The 17990-nt window shown below is 37.6% G+C and overlaps 1 long non-coding RNA gene across 1 annotated transcript; it reads right to left on the bottom strand.

The window, feature by feature from the left end:
• Positions 1-14692: 14692 nt before the first annotated feature.
• On the bottom strand, positions 14693-16604 carry LOC130998888 (uncharacterized). The gene is made up of 4 exons (XR_009093322.1): positions 16156-16604; positions 15982-16064; positions 15853-15896; positions 14693-14807 (listed from the first exon to the last, which is right to left on the bottom strand). It is a non-coding gene; the product is annotated as an uncharacterized LOC130998888 (long non-coding RNA).
• Positions 16605-17990: the final 1386 nt, after the last annotated feature.

The following is a 17990-nucleotide window of genomic DNA, read 5'->3' as shown; positions in this document are numbered from 1 at the left end:
CAGAAAAGAAAAATAAAAACAATAAAAAAAACTTGCAGTACTATAAAGTCCTATTGGAAATATTAAAGCAAAATCTAAACAGTCCCCGGCAACGGCGCCAAAAAGTTGATCACTATTTTATTAGCAACAAAAATACCGCAACTAACACGGTGTAATCGTAGTATAAACAGTAATCGGATATCGTATCCACAGAGACTGTAAAACGAAATTGCTATAACTATCTCCTACACAGACTATCACAATATGCAAGTAAAACGATTATGAAGTTGTATTACGAACTAAATTTAACCAAATTAAAAACGAAACACATATAAACAATAAATACTTAACTCAAATATATGGAAAACTCTGACCCTAGGGATGTACTTTCACTAATCAACTACATGCATTTAACCTATTGATTCAATTACCAATTTTAATCCAACCCTGATGAAAGATCACTATATTATTCACAAGCGTCTCTAACGACCACCTATGAACGTAGATTAATTAATCCCTTTTCGCATTCAAGACTCCAAGGAATAAATTAACTCCCAATAGCACATAAAGAATAGCTTCCTATAGCTTCACCTATCGCATTCAAGACTCAAGGCTAACACTATATCATGCATCCCTGAATCGGCTGAACAATTATCGCATTCAAGACTCAAACTGAACAGCTAGACATGTAAATCATTGATCAGATAATTCACAAGAGATTAAGCACCAGGAATCATGAATCATAAGTTGGAAGGCAAATTGATATCAATAAATCAAAAACACATAATCAATCAGCTATGTACAAACCCTAGGTTCAGATTAAAAGACTAGCCAGACATAATAAAATCAAACATAAACATAATTAAATTGAACGCAATCGTAAAAACAAATTGTATAAAACCGAATTAAACGATTGTAGCGGCTTGAATCTTCAATCTTGATCCAAGCCTTGAAAACTGGAAAGCTAAAAAGTTCTAAAGCTATAAAACTGAAATATGAATGTTAAGAACTGAAAAACTAAAGCTGGGAACCCTAGATAGGTCTAAAGAGGACCTATTTATAGTCTTAGGGTGAAAAACCAAGTTCTAAACCGAAAATAACTTGAAAAATCGTAAAAACGCGGAAGGAAAATAAAACACGCCTCAAAACGGCGACCCGTTCGGCGGTCGCCGAACTGGTAGCCGAATTCAGGCCAAATCCTTCATGGAAACGGCGACCGCCGTTTTTTCCACCGAAGGCCAAAATTGAGTTAGGATTTTCGGCGACCTGGCCGGCGATCGCCGTCTTGGTCGCCGTTTTCATCCTTTAAATCGCCGAAATTCGGCGGTCAACTCCCTTTGACCGCCGAACTGCTCCTTTTCCGTCCCGACTCCAGAATCTTCGTCTTTTCTCAATTTTTAGGCTTGATTCTCTCAAAACTCTTCTCTTCAACATGTTCCTTATACTCCATGCTCCATTATCACTCAATTCTGCATCCAAACAGTCAAAACTACACCCAACCGTGAAATCTCGAAATAATAGTCAATAAACTCTAAACAATAATGAAACGGGTGTAAAATTGACTTAAACTACAGAATATAAACCATAAAAACTATGCAAAATGAGTGTTTATCACTGTTCGAGCTCCTACTACTTCCTCAGAGGAACTCAACAGAAAAAGGCACAGAGAAGAAAGTTCTTCAAGAGAATCAGAGCCAAAGGCCAAGAAGGCTCTTCATCTGGTTGAAGACAAGAAACTCGATTTCTTATCAAGTCTTCTGGAAGGACAAAGGATCCAGCACTACTTCAACGAAGGTCTGATGGTATCATACTTGGACAAGATTGAGCATCAAGATAAATGGATACCATCTGACTTAAACGACTGGTGGGAGAAGATAAAAGAATGCTACACAAAGTGGATGGTCTTTGCTAACATCCAAGGAGACAGGGAATTCAAGAATGAAGCCTGGAAATACTTCCTGTTGAACTAGCCTGATCGAGCATTGGTTTTGAGAATGCAAAATGCTCAAACAGAACTCGGAACTGACATTCCTGATCCTATGAAGAAGACGGTGGCTCCACCAAGGATCAAGAACGGTGTCAACCGAGACAAAATCAAGACGGAGATTAAAGCCATCTGCAAGATCTGGAATGTGAATCCAGACTCCCCTCCAGCCGACGAAATAAGAAAAGCAATCTTCAAGTTGTATGGTCAGAGACCTTGAGTCTTTTGGTTGTACTCTCCTCAACTATGTTGTTCTTTTCTTTTTCAACCTGTAATTACAGACTGATGGCTTATCAGTCTTTCCTTAATGAAAAGAACTTCTTTTTGATCTCAACCTGAAGACAATAACTTTTTGTCCAGGCTCTGATTATGGTTTAATGTCTTTTTCCTCGTTCCTGTCTCGAACTGTTGTGTTCATAACTCTGTAGTACAAGTTATTAGGTTCTATTGTTAAGGGGGAACTGTTTTCACCCTGTTTTAGAACTTGTGCTCTGAGTTCAGTCTTTGTTTTGCCTAGAACTGTTGTAAGGTTTTGGCATCATCAAAAAGGGGGAAATTGTTGGGAACCCCATGAAATATCAGGTTTTATTTTGATGATACCAAAATCCTTAGGTTTTATTTGTAACAGACTAGAACTGTTTTGAACTCAAGTGTTAGAGTTTGTTTCTAGTTTAGTTAGCAGTTCTGAAGACTGAAGACTGAAGGACCGAAGGACTGAAGGACTGAAGACTGAAGATACCAACTGAAGTTTCAGTTGAAGAATCAGTTCAGAACTGATTACTTAATGCGTGCTTCGAGGACTCAGCAGACTGATACTAAAGTCAAGTATCAGTTAAACATTCTTCATCGGACTGAACTTCCAACGTTCAAAGGAAGTCACGTGCTTACACAGTACAGCCGCATTAAATGCAAAGATCTCAGGATCATCCCTCTCTGCAGAGGTCATTCCTATTTGGTGGCTACTTTATCAGAGACGTCACATTTCCTGTCCCTCAAGAGAGCCGTTTCCACCAAACAAAGAACCTCGAAGATTGAAGCCTCAGCCTAAATTCGAATTGCTCTCCAACGGAAGAAATCTTGATGACGGTCTCCGCCAACAGATCTATTCAAGACCTCTCCAATAAATAGCGCTCGAGGATCAACTTCAATCTTCACCGATTCAACGACCTAAGCTGAAGCTCTGCCGAAATTGCTACTCAGCCCAAAGCTTAAATCTCCCCAAAGCTTGAATCAAAGAAGAGAATTCCAAAGCCAAAATCAGTCACTACTGATTACATACATTCTCTTAGACCTTAGGCATATATTTTTTTACCCAGAAGCCCAGATCAAAACTTGCTCCAAAGAACTTGTTCTTTGAAGTATAGTTGGCAAGTTTTTCAAACCTCCTTTCGCAAGAAAGACGCCGAGTGTTTGAGTGAATAGGAGTTCAGGAAGGTACTCTGACTCCGTGAGATCCTAGTGCAAGGTCGTGCTAGGAGTGAGAAATCCGACGCGAGTGAAGCGTGGGTACTGAAGTAAGGTCTCTTCAGTGAAACGGTTGTGTGCACCCGGTAAGCACACGGTTCGGTTTGCAGTGCACCAGTTAAGCACTTGCGGAGTGAATTGTTGGTCTGATCAACCGACCGTGGATGTAGGAAAAGGTTTTCCAAACCACGTAAAACTCTCGGTGTTATTTACAGCTTTCAGTCTTTACATACTTATTTGTGTTCTTACTGTTGATAAACTGAATACTGAATAACCGCAAAGAGAAACCTAAGACTAACAACGTGCTCAACCGAGGCTATTACGAAACAAGTTTATTTCCGCTGCGTGTGATATCAGTTTGAATGATCTATCCTCTGATAATTAGAAAGACCTATATCATCTCTGTTTTAGCAAACTCGACTGAAGCCCTTACGTGCATCAGTTAAGTTCCAGTGACTTCACTGATAACTCATTACTGAAGAGTTTTCAGTATCAGTCGTCAACCCTGTTTGGTCAAAACTCTTTTCAGTCAACAGGTGTCATAGTTTGCGTGTAAAGTTTCGTCTAGATCTCATTCTTGAGATCCCTCTGTTTTTAGAGGAATCAATAAAAATAGCCTATAGGTGTATTTCCCCCCCCCCTCATACACCTATTCGAGACCCTCCGGACCTAACAAGTAGAAAAGCTTTCCAATGGTTAGAGTGTTGTTTCCGACCTCCATGAGTTCATGAGGTATCGTCGAGCTCTAGACGTTAAATTAAGCACTTGTTGGGAGGTAACCCAACTATTTTTGTTTTGTTTTTCTTTCTTTTAGTTTCATTTTGTTTCTTTGTTTTCTTTATTTTCTTCGTTTTGGGGTTTTAGTGCAGTGTTGAGCTTGGAATATGCGGGAATTCGCGCTTTGTTCATACCGGCCACCACCATGGAGCATGTTTTTCTGTAAGTAGTGACACACATATCATCATCCCTCCAAACTTATTTTCGAACTTATGTTCTGTAATAAGTTTGGGGGAGGGGGGTGAGAGTAGATATGTGTATCACGTTTATCTTTTTGTTGGCTTTATTATTTTATCCTGCTTGGTTGATGGTGTGTGATTGTTTTTTAGATGATTATTGCTCCATTAGATTTTTGGTAAGATGCCAATGATGATTTCTGTGAAAAAAATTTGGAGTTTGATTTTCTTTGATGATTTAAGCATAATTGGAACTAATTTGCATAATTCTAGAGTGATTTTGACCTTGACTTTAGACGTTGAATAAACCTGTGAGATTTTGAGCCATAGCTGTTTTTCATACACAGTTTATTCTTTGTTGTGAGTTTTGTCATGCATGTGGTGATCTTCTAGAACTTGCCATGGTTTCTGTGTCGAGGTTGCTGTTGTGCCCAGGATTATGAGATGATTTTAGGCCATCTTTTGTTAGCCACATTATTATCCCAAACACTGTCCTTAATGAAAAAAATTTATCATTTGTTATCCACTTTGAGCCTATTTAGCTTTTTATTCTTTAGCCGGATGATAGGGGTGATGAAGTTTATGGGGATCCTTGTGTGGTGATTCATAGTGGGTTGTGAAAAAGAAGGGATGATATTGTGCTACTAATTACTCTTATAAGCTCTAGAAAAGTTGTGGGAAAAAAAAAGTTGTTCAAGAAAAAGAGAAAAAAAAAAGAAAAAAAAAGAAAAAGAAAGAAAAAAAGTGTGAAGTCGAGTGTTTATTGAGAAATTTGTTAGAAAATCGACTTTGTGTGTTGGAAATAAATGGAGAGCATAAAAGAGTGTTTAGTTTTGTATTTTGATGACTAAATCCCTTGAATTGTGCTGTTTATGGTGATATAGTTGGGTGGAAGGTGAAATTTATTCCATACTTGATTTGTGAAGCTATAAGGTTGGTGTTCTTAATTATTGAGTCACTTAGCCTATATTCTCCCTACCTTAACCAATGTCCTTACATTATAACCCAAAGAAAAAGACCTTTCTGATCTTAGTCCTGACACACGTTTAGAGATGGAGATTGTAGGCGATTGGCAAGCCTATGGTAAGAGATCTGCATTGCATTGAATTCGATGAGAGCATACACGTCCTATATATTCCATCAAATTGAGAGTTGAGTGATACACATACCTTGTGAGATTCAATTGTTTGGAATGTCAAGGTTGATTTTGCTATAGGTTGTGTTTATTGGTGAATTTTGTGCTTAATTATTGAGGATTTGATAATTCTATCATTCTTTATTAATCGGAGGCATTGATGAACTAGATTTCTTACCCATTCGTGTTATTCATTGTGTTCTTCTCATTATTCGAGGACGAACAATGGCTTAAGTTTGGGGAAGTTGATAACACTCATGTTTCCATGGTTTTAAATGTTCATATGATGATAATTTTATAGGAAATTGAGTGTTGGATGATTGTTTTGTGCTTAATTTGCTTTATCTTGTGAAACATGATTCTTACTCGAACTTTGAAGAAAATTTTAGGATTATTGAGTTCGAATTTGGAAAACTGTGCTGAAATAGAAGTTGCAGTTCGTCTTGAGAGGAGTTCGTGAGCATAAACGGATCATCATTCGGAGTTTGGACAAGAAAGTTATGGCCGAAACAAAAACGTCGCTCGGCGGTCAACGACTTTGACCGCCGAAAATGGGCATTTTGAAGAAGAAATTCGGCGACCAAAACGGCGGGCACCGTTCCGACTGCCGAAATCTTTGTTTCAAGTTTACACTGTGAGATTTAAATTCGGCGGGCACCGAATTTGGTGATTTTTCAGCATAAAAACGGCGGTAAACTCGGCGACCGCCGAGTTTAACCGCCGAATTGGGCGGGTTTGCGAGTTTTTTCATTTTTTAGAATTCTTCTGGGTTCCAAACACTGTATTTTACCCTGACACTTTAAATATGTCATCTTTTAACCTATTTAGGGTTCACAACTTTATTTTTTTTAGTTCCCAGTTTTTGTTTTTCAATTTCATACCTTTAGAATTTATTATTTTTTTTTTCCAGTTTTCAAGGCTTGGATCAAGATTGAAGATTCAAGATGCTACAATTGTTCTACTTTCGGTTTTATATAATTTAGTTTTTACAATCGTGTTCTTTTTAATTATGTTTATGTTTTCTTTTGCGATGTCTGGCTAGTTCTTTTATCTGAACCTAGGGTTTGTACAAAGTTGATCTAATATGTGTGTTTGATTTGTTGATATCAATTTGCCTCCCAACTTGTGATTTATGATTCCTGGTGCTTGTTTTCTTGTGAATTACCTGATCAATAATTTACATGTCTAGCTGTTCAGTTTGAATCTTGAATGCGATAATTGTTCAGCCGATTCAGGAATGCATGATATAGTGTTAGCCTTGAGTCTTGAATGCAACAGGTGAAACTATAGGAAGCTATTCTTTGTGTGCTATTTGGAGTTAATTTATTCCTTGGAGTCTTGAATGTGAAAAGGGGTAAATTAATCTACGTTCAAAGGTGTTCGTTAGAGAAGCTTGTGAATAATATAGTGATCTTTCATCGGGGTTGGATTAAATTGGTAATTGAATCAATAGGTTGAATACAGGTGTTTGATTAGCGATAGTACGTTCCCTAGGGTCAGAGTCTTTTATTATTTGAGTTTTTATCCTATTTTATTTGTTGCTATTTGAGTTTAGTGTTAATCAAACCTTCCTACTTTCTGTTGCCTGTCTATTATTATAGTCTGTTTAGGAGATAGCTAGAGTTGTTTCGTTGTGTCAGTCTCTAATGATACGATACTCGATTACTTGTTGCTTGCTACAATTACCTGTGTTAGTTGCAGTCATTTTTGTTGCTAAGAATTTAGTGATCAATGGGGACCAGGAAAAGAAGAGGATACTGAAAAACTTCAGTATCAGAAGATCAGTCAAAGGTCTAAAGCTTAGACTGGAGCTACTGCAGATGGCATCAGTCAAGGGGGAACTCCGACAGCCGAAGAACAAGCTGAACTTGCTGAAGCAACACCAGTTCAACAATCCCTTGCTCGAGAAACTGCTGAAGGACTCAGAACCATACTGACTGAAGAACCTCCACCCTCGCCAGAAGAGATCAAGAAGTATCGAAGATGGTTTTAACTCCACTCAAAGGAAAACATCATCGGAGAACCATCAGACTGTGTGAAGACTCGAAGATCAATGTGCAACCTCGTCTTCGACATCAACCAGAACTGCATCAACGAAGATAAGAACTTCAGTTGTTTCTTATCATCTACAGAGCCCAAGGACATTGAAGAAGCTCTGAAATCCACTCAATGAGCCATCGCAATGCAAGGAGAACTCAATGAATTCAACCAGAATTCAGTTTGGGAACTTGTGGATCGACCTGACGATGCAAAAGTGATGGGTTTGAAATAGATTTTCAAAAATAAGAAAGACGAAGAAGGTCACGTGGTGAGAAACAAAGCAAGGCTAGTTGCAAAAGGGTACAGTCAAGAAGAAGGAATTGACTACGATGAAACCTTTTCCCCAGTTGTCAGATTGGAAGCAGTCAGGCTCTTCTTAGCCTTTGCCGCTCACAAAGGATTTAAAGTACACCAAAAGGATGTGAAGTGTGCATTATTCAATGGAATGCTCACCGATGAAGTCTACGTGGAACAACCTCCAGGTTTCGAGGTAGCAGGACCAGACAAGGTGTACAAGCTGAAGAAAGCGCTCTATGGATTGAAGCAAGCACTAAGAGCATAGTATGATACTCTTTCTGAGTATCTGGTAGAACAAGGGTTCAAGAAATGATCAGTTGACAGAACCTTGTTCACTCTGAAAGAATGAGAAGATCTCCTACTTGTTCAGATTTATGTCGATGACATAATCTTCGGATCCAAATCCGAACGCATGTGCAAGAAGTTTGTCGATATCATGACTAATAAGTTTCAGATGTTCATGATGGGAGAAATGAATTTCTTTCTTGGATTACAAGTCAAGCAGACCAGCGAAGGAATACTGATCAATCAGTCGAAGTACGCCAAGGAACTGATCGCCAAGTTCGGTATTCAGCACATGAAATCAGTCAAGATTCCAATGAACACAAACTGGAAGGTAGATCCAGGATCAGAAGAAAAATCTGTATCTTCAACCAAATACAGATAAATCATTGGGTTATTACTGTATTTGACTGCTAGTAGACCAGATATCACGTATGCAGTCGGGGTTTATGCAAGATATCAGTCAGATCCAAAGGAAGCTCACATGGATGCAGCAAAACGAATTTTGCGTTATCTCAAAGGCATACCCAACTTAGGATTGTGGTACCCAGCTGACGATGACTTCAAGCTCATCGGATATTCAGACTCAGATTTTGCAGGATGCAAAATTGATCGCAAATCAACTTCGAGAACTTGTCAATTCCTAGGCAACAAACTTATCTCGTGATTCTCAAAGAAGCAGACTTCAGTCGCCACTTCCACAACTGAAGCTGAATACGTTGCTGCAGGAAGTTGCTGTTCACAACTCCTATGGCTAGTCCAACAACTGAAGAACTATAGGATCGAAGCAAATGAAGTCTCAATCTATTGCGACAGCTCCATTGCTATTGCAATCTCACATAATCCAGTTCATCAGACCAGAATCGAGCATATTGCAATCCGACATCACTTCATTCGTGATCACGTGGAAAAGAAGAATATCTCTGTTGAATGGATTCTGACCGTAGTTCAGAGAGCAGACTTACTGACCAAAGCTCTTCCTAAAGAAAGGTTCAACGATCTTTATGGAAGGATCGGCCTCATCAACCCAGAAGAGTGATGCTGTGTTTGAAGATCTCAATAACAGTCACGATGACTGTTGCTCAGCCAACTGGTGCTCTTCAACTGTTGACGTGGAAATCAATGAAGATGAGTCTTCATCTGAAGAGAACTTATTCTTATAAGTCAACCAAAAACAGTGGTATCGGCTGACTACAGTGATCAGTCGATCAGTAAGAAGTCTGAAAATCAGTTATTTCAGGTATGAGTTTTTGTTTATCTTCAAAAAAAAATCTCTAACTGATCAGTTTGTTTCAAAATCTTTAACTGATTGTTGGAAAATAAAATATCCGTGAAGGACAAGTACTTTTAAAAAGGATTTGAAATTTTGACTTAACTTGTCCTGATCTTTACTCAAAATCTTTACAACATTTTGCCTCTGAAATAAAAATCTTGAGAATCTCATTGATTTGATAACATGCAATGATCTTTCTCACCTTTTGAAGCTTCTGTCCTCTACAGTAACAGCGGACGTGAAATTTTTCTTCAAAAAGATTTTAGGCACAGTCTTCGAAAAACTCTTTCATTTTCTTTCTTGGCAATATGGTCTATATATATGCCTCGATGTCTTCATTTGTTTTCTGCATCAACTAACATCTCTCCACAGCCTTCTCTGTGATAAACTCTCAATCCTTCAAAAGTTGCAGAAAATTTTCGTTCCGACAAAGGAGAATTCAATGACTACGAGGTCATGGAGTGGGAGAATGATGCTCACACACTTGATCTTCACCGGACCATTCCACTTGATCTCAACGTCTCTCCGACGTCAAGCTTGTTTATACCCTCACTTATATCCAGCGACGCGAGTGTCTTCCATCCTCATGCCCGGCACCAAGAAGCCTCTCCGTTTCTCAAGGATACGGTTTGAAGTCCCTCACTCCCAAGAGGACTTCACCTGGCCTTCAGGCTTCTCTCACATCTTTTGTGAGCTTCCATGGTGTGCAACAACAATGAGCAGTAGCTCGTTGTCAACCGGCGTAACCCACTGCACATGGTCATCTCTTGATGAACCAAGTGCTGGGATATCGATAATGCTAGTCCTCACAACCATCGCTGATTCGATTTTTCCTTCTCACATCCCTTCCCCGTATGTATGACGAGCCCTCTTTTGCACTATTTCTTTCACCAAAGGCTTGCCATGTATTTCTTTCATTTCCCTCCTCACCTCAATCAATCCTCTTCCTTACCACCTCTTCTCTCTCCCCTTCTCCCTTTAAGGTCTGCGTGCATAGCTGCATCTCTTGAATATCTCCAAGATGCTATGTATACTTTCATTTCCTTCGCGCTGCTCTTCTCTATCTCTCCGTCTTCTTCACTTCTTCGTCTCTCTTCTCATCTCTCTCTCCCCACTGGCATCTTCCTCTTCTGCATCTTTGGACTCATCCTCTTCTCAAATCCTCTCACAAGTTTTTGAGACTAGGAGTTGGGTACCGTCTGATCATAGCTTCCATCATCAGCTCTCTTTTTTATGTTGCCAAAAAGGGGGAAATTAGAAGTCAGAGAAAAACCTTCTCGAAGGTAGTTCCCTGCATCTTCTCGAAAGACTAAAAATGGTAAAGCAAAAGGATCACCAGAAGTTTTAAGGATGACGTTTCAGTAAAGACCTCAAGTCGATGGAAAATAAGTGTGAAAGGAACAAGCTTAGGAACTTGAAGACTGAAGATGAAGATCAAGAAGTTCAAGGCACAGACAAGCAGACTGCTGGAGTCCATGGGTTTCCCATGTGTTTTCTTTGTTTTTTTTCTGCTCCCTTGTATGTCTTGCTCTGTACCACAACTGATTTCTCATCATTTTTTCTTAAATGAAAAGAACTTCTTTTTTATCTCAACCTAAAGACAATGATTTTTTGTCCAGGCTCTGATTATTATTTTTCAGTCTTATCCTTGTTCAGTTTTGTTGAACTGTTGTGTTCTCTCTTCGAAGTACAAGTTTTAGGTTCTATTGTTAAGGGGGAATAGTATTCACTCTGTTTAACAACTTGTGCTTTGAGTTCACTCTTTTTCTTGCTTAGAACTGTTGTGTGGTTTTGGCATCATCAAAAAGGGAGAAATTGATGGGAACTTAGTGAAATATCATAATCCTTGTTTTGATGATACCAAAATCATTAGGTTTCTTTTGTAATAGACTAGAACTGCTTGAACTTAAGTGTTAGAGTTCTTTTTCTAGTTTGGTTGCGGTTCTGAAGACTGAAGACTGAAGAACGAAGGACTGAATACTGAAGTTGCCTACTGAAGCATCAATCGAAGAATCAGTTTTGACTGATTACTTAATGCGAGCCACGTGGAATCAGCGGACTGATACTAAAGTCAAGTATCAGTTAAACATTCTTCCTCGGACTGAACCTCCAACGTTCAAAGGAAGCCACGCACTCCAGAAGTACAGCTGCATTAAATGCAGAGATCTCAGGATCGTCATTTTCTCTGCAGAGGCCATTCCTTTTTGGTGATTACCTTTTCAGAGATGTCGCATCTCCTGCTCTTCAAAGTAGCCGTTCTCACCAAACAAGGAACCTCGAAGATTGAAGCCTCAGCCCAAGTTCGAATTACTCTCTAACGGAAGAAATCTTGAAGACCTTCTCTGCCAACGGATCTATTCAAAACGTCTCCTACAAATAACGCTCGAGGATCACTTCAATCTTCATCGATTCAACAACATAAGCTGAAACGCTGCCAAAATCTTTACTCAGCCTAAAGCTTAATCTCCCCAAAGTTTGAATCGAATAAGAGAATCCCAAAGCCAAAAACCAGTCACTGCTGATTACACATATTCTCTTAGACCTTAGGCAAACCTTGTTTATCCAAAGCCTAGGTCAAACTAACTCCAAAGAACTTGTTATTTGAAGTTTAGTTGGCAAGTTTTCAAACCTCTCTTCAACCGACCGAATTGAGTGTTTGTGTGAAAAATGAGTTCAGAAAGGTGTTCTATCTCCGTGAGGTCCTAGTGCCTAGTGCGTGCTAGGAGTGAGAAATGCAATAAGGTGTGTTGGTACTGAAGATTGGATCTTTAGTTGTTTCAGTTGTGTGCACCCGCAAGCACACATTCAGGTTTGTTGTGCACCCGTAAGCACGAGCATCGGTTTGCAGTGCACCCGTAAGCACTTGCCAGTGAAGTTGTTGGTCTGATCAACCGACCGTGGATGTAGGAAGTGTTTTCCGAACCACGTAAAAATCTCTGTGTTGTTTATAGCTTTCAGTATTTACTTTCTTACTTGTGTTCTTCCCTTCGTAAACTGAAAATTGATTAATAGTAAAGAGAAACCCAAAGACTGACAATGTGCTTAACTCACAGGCTATTGCGAAACAAAAGTTTTTTGCAGCGTGTGTTATCAGTCTAACTGATCTATCTTCTGATAGTCAGTAAGATTCTTAACATCTCTTTTTATCAAAGTCGACTGAAGCCTTACGTGCATCAGTTAAGGTCTTTTGACTTAACTGATAACTCCCTACTGAAGAGTATTCAGTATTAGTCGCCAACCCTATTTTGGTCAAAACTCTTTTCTGTGAACAGGTTGTGTGAGTTTGTGTTTGAAGTTTCGTTTTGATCTCTTGTGAAAATCAAAAATAGCCTATAGGTGTATTCTCCCCCCCCCCATACACCTATTCGAGACCCTCCGGACCTAATAATTTTGGAGTCGAGAATAAGGTTTGTTTGGGGGCAGCAGCTCTAAGGTTTTGGCTTGGCATTTCATCGAGCACTTGGTCTCTATTTTTTAGGGTTTGTCGAGTGTACTCCCAAAAAACTATAGCTAATTCTTTAAAAGTTCTCTATTTATTTATATATTTTTATTTTCTGCGGTGGAGAATGAGTCCTTAAAATTCATATAATCTGTAAACGAATTCATTCATATAAATAAATTTTCATATATATTCGGTCTAAATTAACTATAGAGTAATTGTGTGATAGAATTTAAATTATAAATCGTGAACTTTCGCATTGATACTTTTAATTTTCTAGAGCTTTACTTTAATCAATAATATATATGACACTTCAATAATATAATTAGAATTTGAGGGGAAATTATGAAGTTTTATTAAATTAACTATTGATGAAACCATAAAGCACTTATTTAAATAAAACATACGAAAAGAAATTCTAATATTTCATAAAAACTAATCTTCGTACTCGCCCATCAATTCCACCTCATCTTCAGATGGCTCCTCCTCCGAATCACTTATCTCAATTGGTTCGTAGTTTTCGTCGACAACTTGGACGCCCAGATATAAAGCTCTAAATTTATCCTCCAAGGCGATCTTGAAACGTTCAAAATTAATTTTGTCAACGCGCCCCGGTCTTTTAACGACCATTCGATTATATATCTTGGCGACCGTGTAGTAGAGATCTTGCAGAATGGAATCAATCACTTTAAGTGCAGCCTCGATATCACTAACTTGTCGTCTGTATTCTTCAGTTCTAAGCCGTAAAAAATGGATACGATCAAGATTCTCTAATATTCCTATTCGCTCGTTCCATTTGCGGTTAAAGAATCTATGTTTGGAGGCCTTGTGCAGTTCTTTCATTGTTGCGTGGATGCCAGCCATTCTAATAAACATTAACCAATGGTAAGAAGAAGAAAAAAAAAGGGAAAAAAAATCATTAACCTATTACATAATATTTATAAAACACTTCATCGCCATTTAAGTTGCAATTGATACTTTCTTAATTACTTACGCAAATAGCTAAAACATCTTAAGAAAGAAACGAATGGTGAGTATTTCAAACTGAAATATACTAACACACTAATGTAAAATAAAATAAATTTTCAATAACATAATTTATCAAAATCTGAACCCGTCAAAATTCGACAAATGGTAAGATATAGATACGACAAATGGTTATAATTAATAATTTAATTATAAAATCTGTATGGATGTGACACAGGTGAAATGTCAAATCCCCTGGAACTGGATCTGATATTTCCTCTAATATATTTTCATGTTCCTTTGCAGCTTGTGGGCAGGATGGACATGCTATAAAACACACACTTAATCTAGTAACCACATTAAAAGTTAAAGATTGATTGATTTTAAGTACTTTCTGGTCAACCCAGTCCACAAATTGAGAAAAACCATCCTATAGTTCCTAGAGAAACTTCAATATATTTTTAACCAAATTTTTGTTCCAAGATGGCAGGAATTTTCCATGGCACCAATCTCAAATTGTGAGTCTTATTTTAATTAAGCCCACCAATTTTTAGATGCATAGATACCAATAAATTTATATAAATCAGGAGAGAGCAGTTAGTATTGTGATTTAATACCAATAATATGGAGATGATGCGCAAAATACAGCAAATTAATTATATCAACTCAGTTAGTATTGTGATTTAATTAATTTTTCCTGTAAATGTTATTAGCATGATAATTAGGAGAGAGAGCATGAAACTATAATAATTAGGAGATGTTATTACCATGATACAGTTGATTTCTCACATAGAATCATATATATGCCTTACAAATTGAGTTTTTAGTTAAGTTCTCACATATAATCAAGTCCAAGAAACACTTGTTACATACAACCAATAGCAAGCCATCACAAAAACATAGTACAATGATAAATCATCTATAATACCTCTCATCTTTTATGAACTTGAAGAAGAACCTTCTTTTCTTGGTAAGTACTCAAGATGCCTTTCAGCCTGAAAAGAGAAAAAGTTCAAACGAAGTGAAGCTAACTATAAACATTTACCAGCACTAATATAGAAGAATCCTTAGGAGATATTTCATCTACTAATAATGATTGTTTATAAATCAGATGTATATGATTTTCTAAATTAAGGCTGGAAATCGAGGACATTTTTTATTTAAATATGATACAACTAAACAACAAAAGGCACCAACTTTGGCATAAACCATGCATGGTTTATCCGTGAACAACACAGCCTGCCAACACTTTCAGCAACACCTATTATTCATCTTTCCCACCACTTTACTATCTTTTCGGCTCTGTTTATATCCACATTCAAGAATCAAGATGGAGGATACAGGATTAAATATAAGAAGCATGAAGAGCTTTAAGTAAGGAAGAGACAGTAATATATTAAGGCATGTTTCAACACAAATATTATGCGGTCATGACTTCCATTTAGAAGAATATATTAAGGCTCATGTTGCAGTAAAAGACAAAGACCTGTCTGGATAAGGGCACTGAACCATATCTGGCTATAGTTTTACTAAAGCTGTATAAGCAGCACCCTAACCCAATCCAACAACTAAGTCATCACCTCAAAATCGTGAGGTGAAATTTTGGCATCAAGTTCTCTTGGGACTCAAATTCAGATTGAAAAATGAATTGTTGATTCTCATGCGGTTTTTGCAATTAAAATTACTGAAATTCAATAGACAATAACCACTGATGAATTAGAAAACAATCTACTCTATCCAGTAGCAAAATAATTATTTCCCTTGCTATCGATTGAGACTTTAGAGCAGAGATATGTCAGTTCAGATGATTCCATTTTGCAACATGGCAGCACATAATAGACCTCAATTTATAAGCTATACAGTATATACACATTTGTATAGTAATTGTTTCAAACTACCTGTTGCACAGCAGTAACTAATGCTTAAGTTGTTGTCATAAAATCAACATGGACGCATATTTTACCTATAACGGAAACTGCTGAACATAAAATTTTGAACCGTTGGAAGTGGGTGAAAAGACATGAATGCATGAGTGCTCACCTCTGCACACTTTTTTCGCAGTACTAAGCGCCCAATCCCAAACTCTGCAAACATATACTTATAAAAATTAATAACATATACAGTAGTACATTAACACTTTATTCAGAACCTCAAAGTTGAAAGAATTACCTGTTGTTGCTCCAAGGACGAAGAATGACCTGCAACTTTTCCCTCTCTCTGTAATTTCTAAAGCCCACTTGTAGAGGAATAGCCTGTAAAGAATTTATATAAAAAATCGAAGTGTATGGGAATGATGAAATCCGCTGATTTACCTTTCCAAATCTATCACTCCCAATTACTTACCTTGAATCATGGATATGTAGTGTAGGGTGCAGCCATGGATGAAGCACCTCTCAAATTTGGGCCCTCGAAATTGAAAGAGAGATAAACTGAATCTGCCTCGTTTGCAACCATGGATGAATCTATAGTTGTTGAGAAGAGGCATTTGCAGCCATGGATGAAGCACACCCCTAATTTGTGACATCGAAATTGAAAGAGAGAGACTGAATCTGCGCTGATTGTTTGAGATTGAGCGAGAGAGACTGAATCTCCCAATTACACAGCCAATTTTTGTGCCTCGAAATTGAAAGAGAGAGACTGAATCTGCGCCGATTGTTTGAGAAGGAGTGAGAGAGACTATATCTCTCAATTACACAGTCGATTGTTTGAGATTTGTGGGAAGATTGATAGAATAATGCCGTTACTTGAGAAAAGAAGCATTTTTTTAATCCTCTCATATTGTGAGAGAAATTGAGAAAAGTAACAGCTGAAGCTTTCAAACAACATAACGCTTTGTAAAATCGTGAGAAAAAAGGCTTTCAGATAGTATAAAATAAAGCATTGTGAGTGTGCCATGTAGGAGAGAGAAATAAATATGAGGGCTGGAATATGTATTGTATTATATAATTGATAGATATCACAATCATGACAAACTTCAAATTATGGTCTCCATGACTTGCAATCCTCACCAAAAAGATATAGAATATAAGAACTCTCAACTCTCAAGTGTATCAATCGACATGTGGACGTGTATACTCTCAAATCAAGCAAGACAAGTACTCAACCACAGGCTTGTAGACCGTCTCACCTCTCCACCACTAAATATGTGCTCCTATAACCAAGATCAAAAAGGTCTTTATTGAAGGTTGTAATGCCGGCTCTTTGGTAGGGTAGGATATATTTGGCTAAGTGATAAATAGATATGACCCATTGTAACATAATCACCTACCTCGTAGCACTCTTGCACAAAATAATCCTCCACCTATCATAAAACCAAATTTTTAAATACAAAATCCATCACAACTTATCAATTATTTCTCATGACATTTTGCCTTTTTAAAGCATCCTTTGTACCCATTTTTTCAATTCTTTTCTTTCTTTTCTTTTTTTTTCATTTTCTTTTCTTTTTCTCTCCTTTTTTTTATTTTCTTTTCAAGGTACTAGGATTTCTTCAATCAAAATCAAGGTTTATAAGTTAATGATTCACACATTTTCAACATGCCAACTACTTCATATCAGCAATCTCCAAGTTCTCACCCACGGCTAAATTAAATAAAATGGATAATAAGGCTCAAAGGGGCAACTAGGAATATATAAAGTAGTAGGACAACAACGGGGTAAAAAGGGTAGCAAAGATGGCCTTCTATCATCTCAAAGTTATTAAGCACACTATGTGACCTCGAGGGAGAAACCAAGACAAGTTCTAGTGAGAAACATGCATGCTCAAATAATCACTCAAGAATAAGAAATAAGACTGTAAAATAATGGCAGTCAAAGCTCAAATCCTCACAACTTATTTCATTGATTGTAAACACATAGAGACCACGCTTATCATTCATCACTCATGCTCAATTTCAACAATATCAACACAAAATGCATGCGATTCCAAAAAAAATTTAGCAAAAATCATCATGAGCCAGTCATCAACTCAGTCCCTACACAACTCAAATCTTCATCTAGGATTCACGATGGATCAACCACCAAGCAAACTAAAAGATTCAACAACAAAAACAAAGAAACTAACAAAAAAAAAAAAAACAACTAAGACAACCTAAGCAAAAGTGCACCCACAAAGACACATCACCCCAAACTTATTCACCACCAAGGAGAATAAGTTTGAAAAGGAATTGTGGGGCACG

This window comes from Salvia miltiorrhiza, chromosome 8 (genome assembly GCF_028751815.1).
Source record: "Salvia miltiorrhiza cultivar Shanhuang (shh) chromosome 8, IMPLAD_Smil_shh, whole genome shotgun sequence".
Lineage (NCBI taxonomy): Eukaryota > Viridiplantae > Streptophyta > Magnoliopsida > Lamiales > Lamiaceae > Salvia > Salvia miltiorrhiza.
The sequence above is the reverse complement of the archived record's forward strand: the minus strand, read 5'-3'. Positions and strand labels throughout refer to the sequence as shown.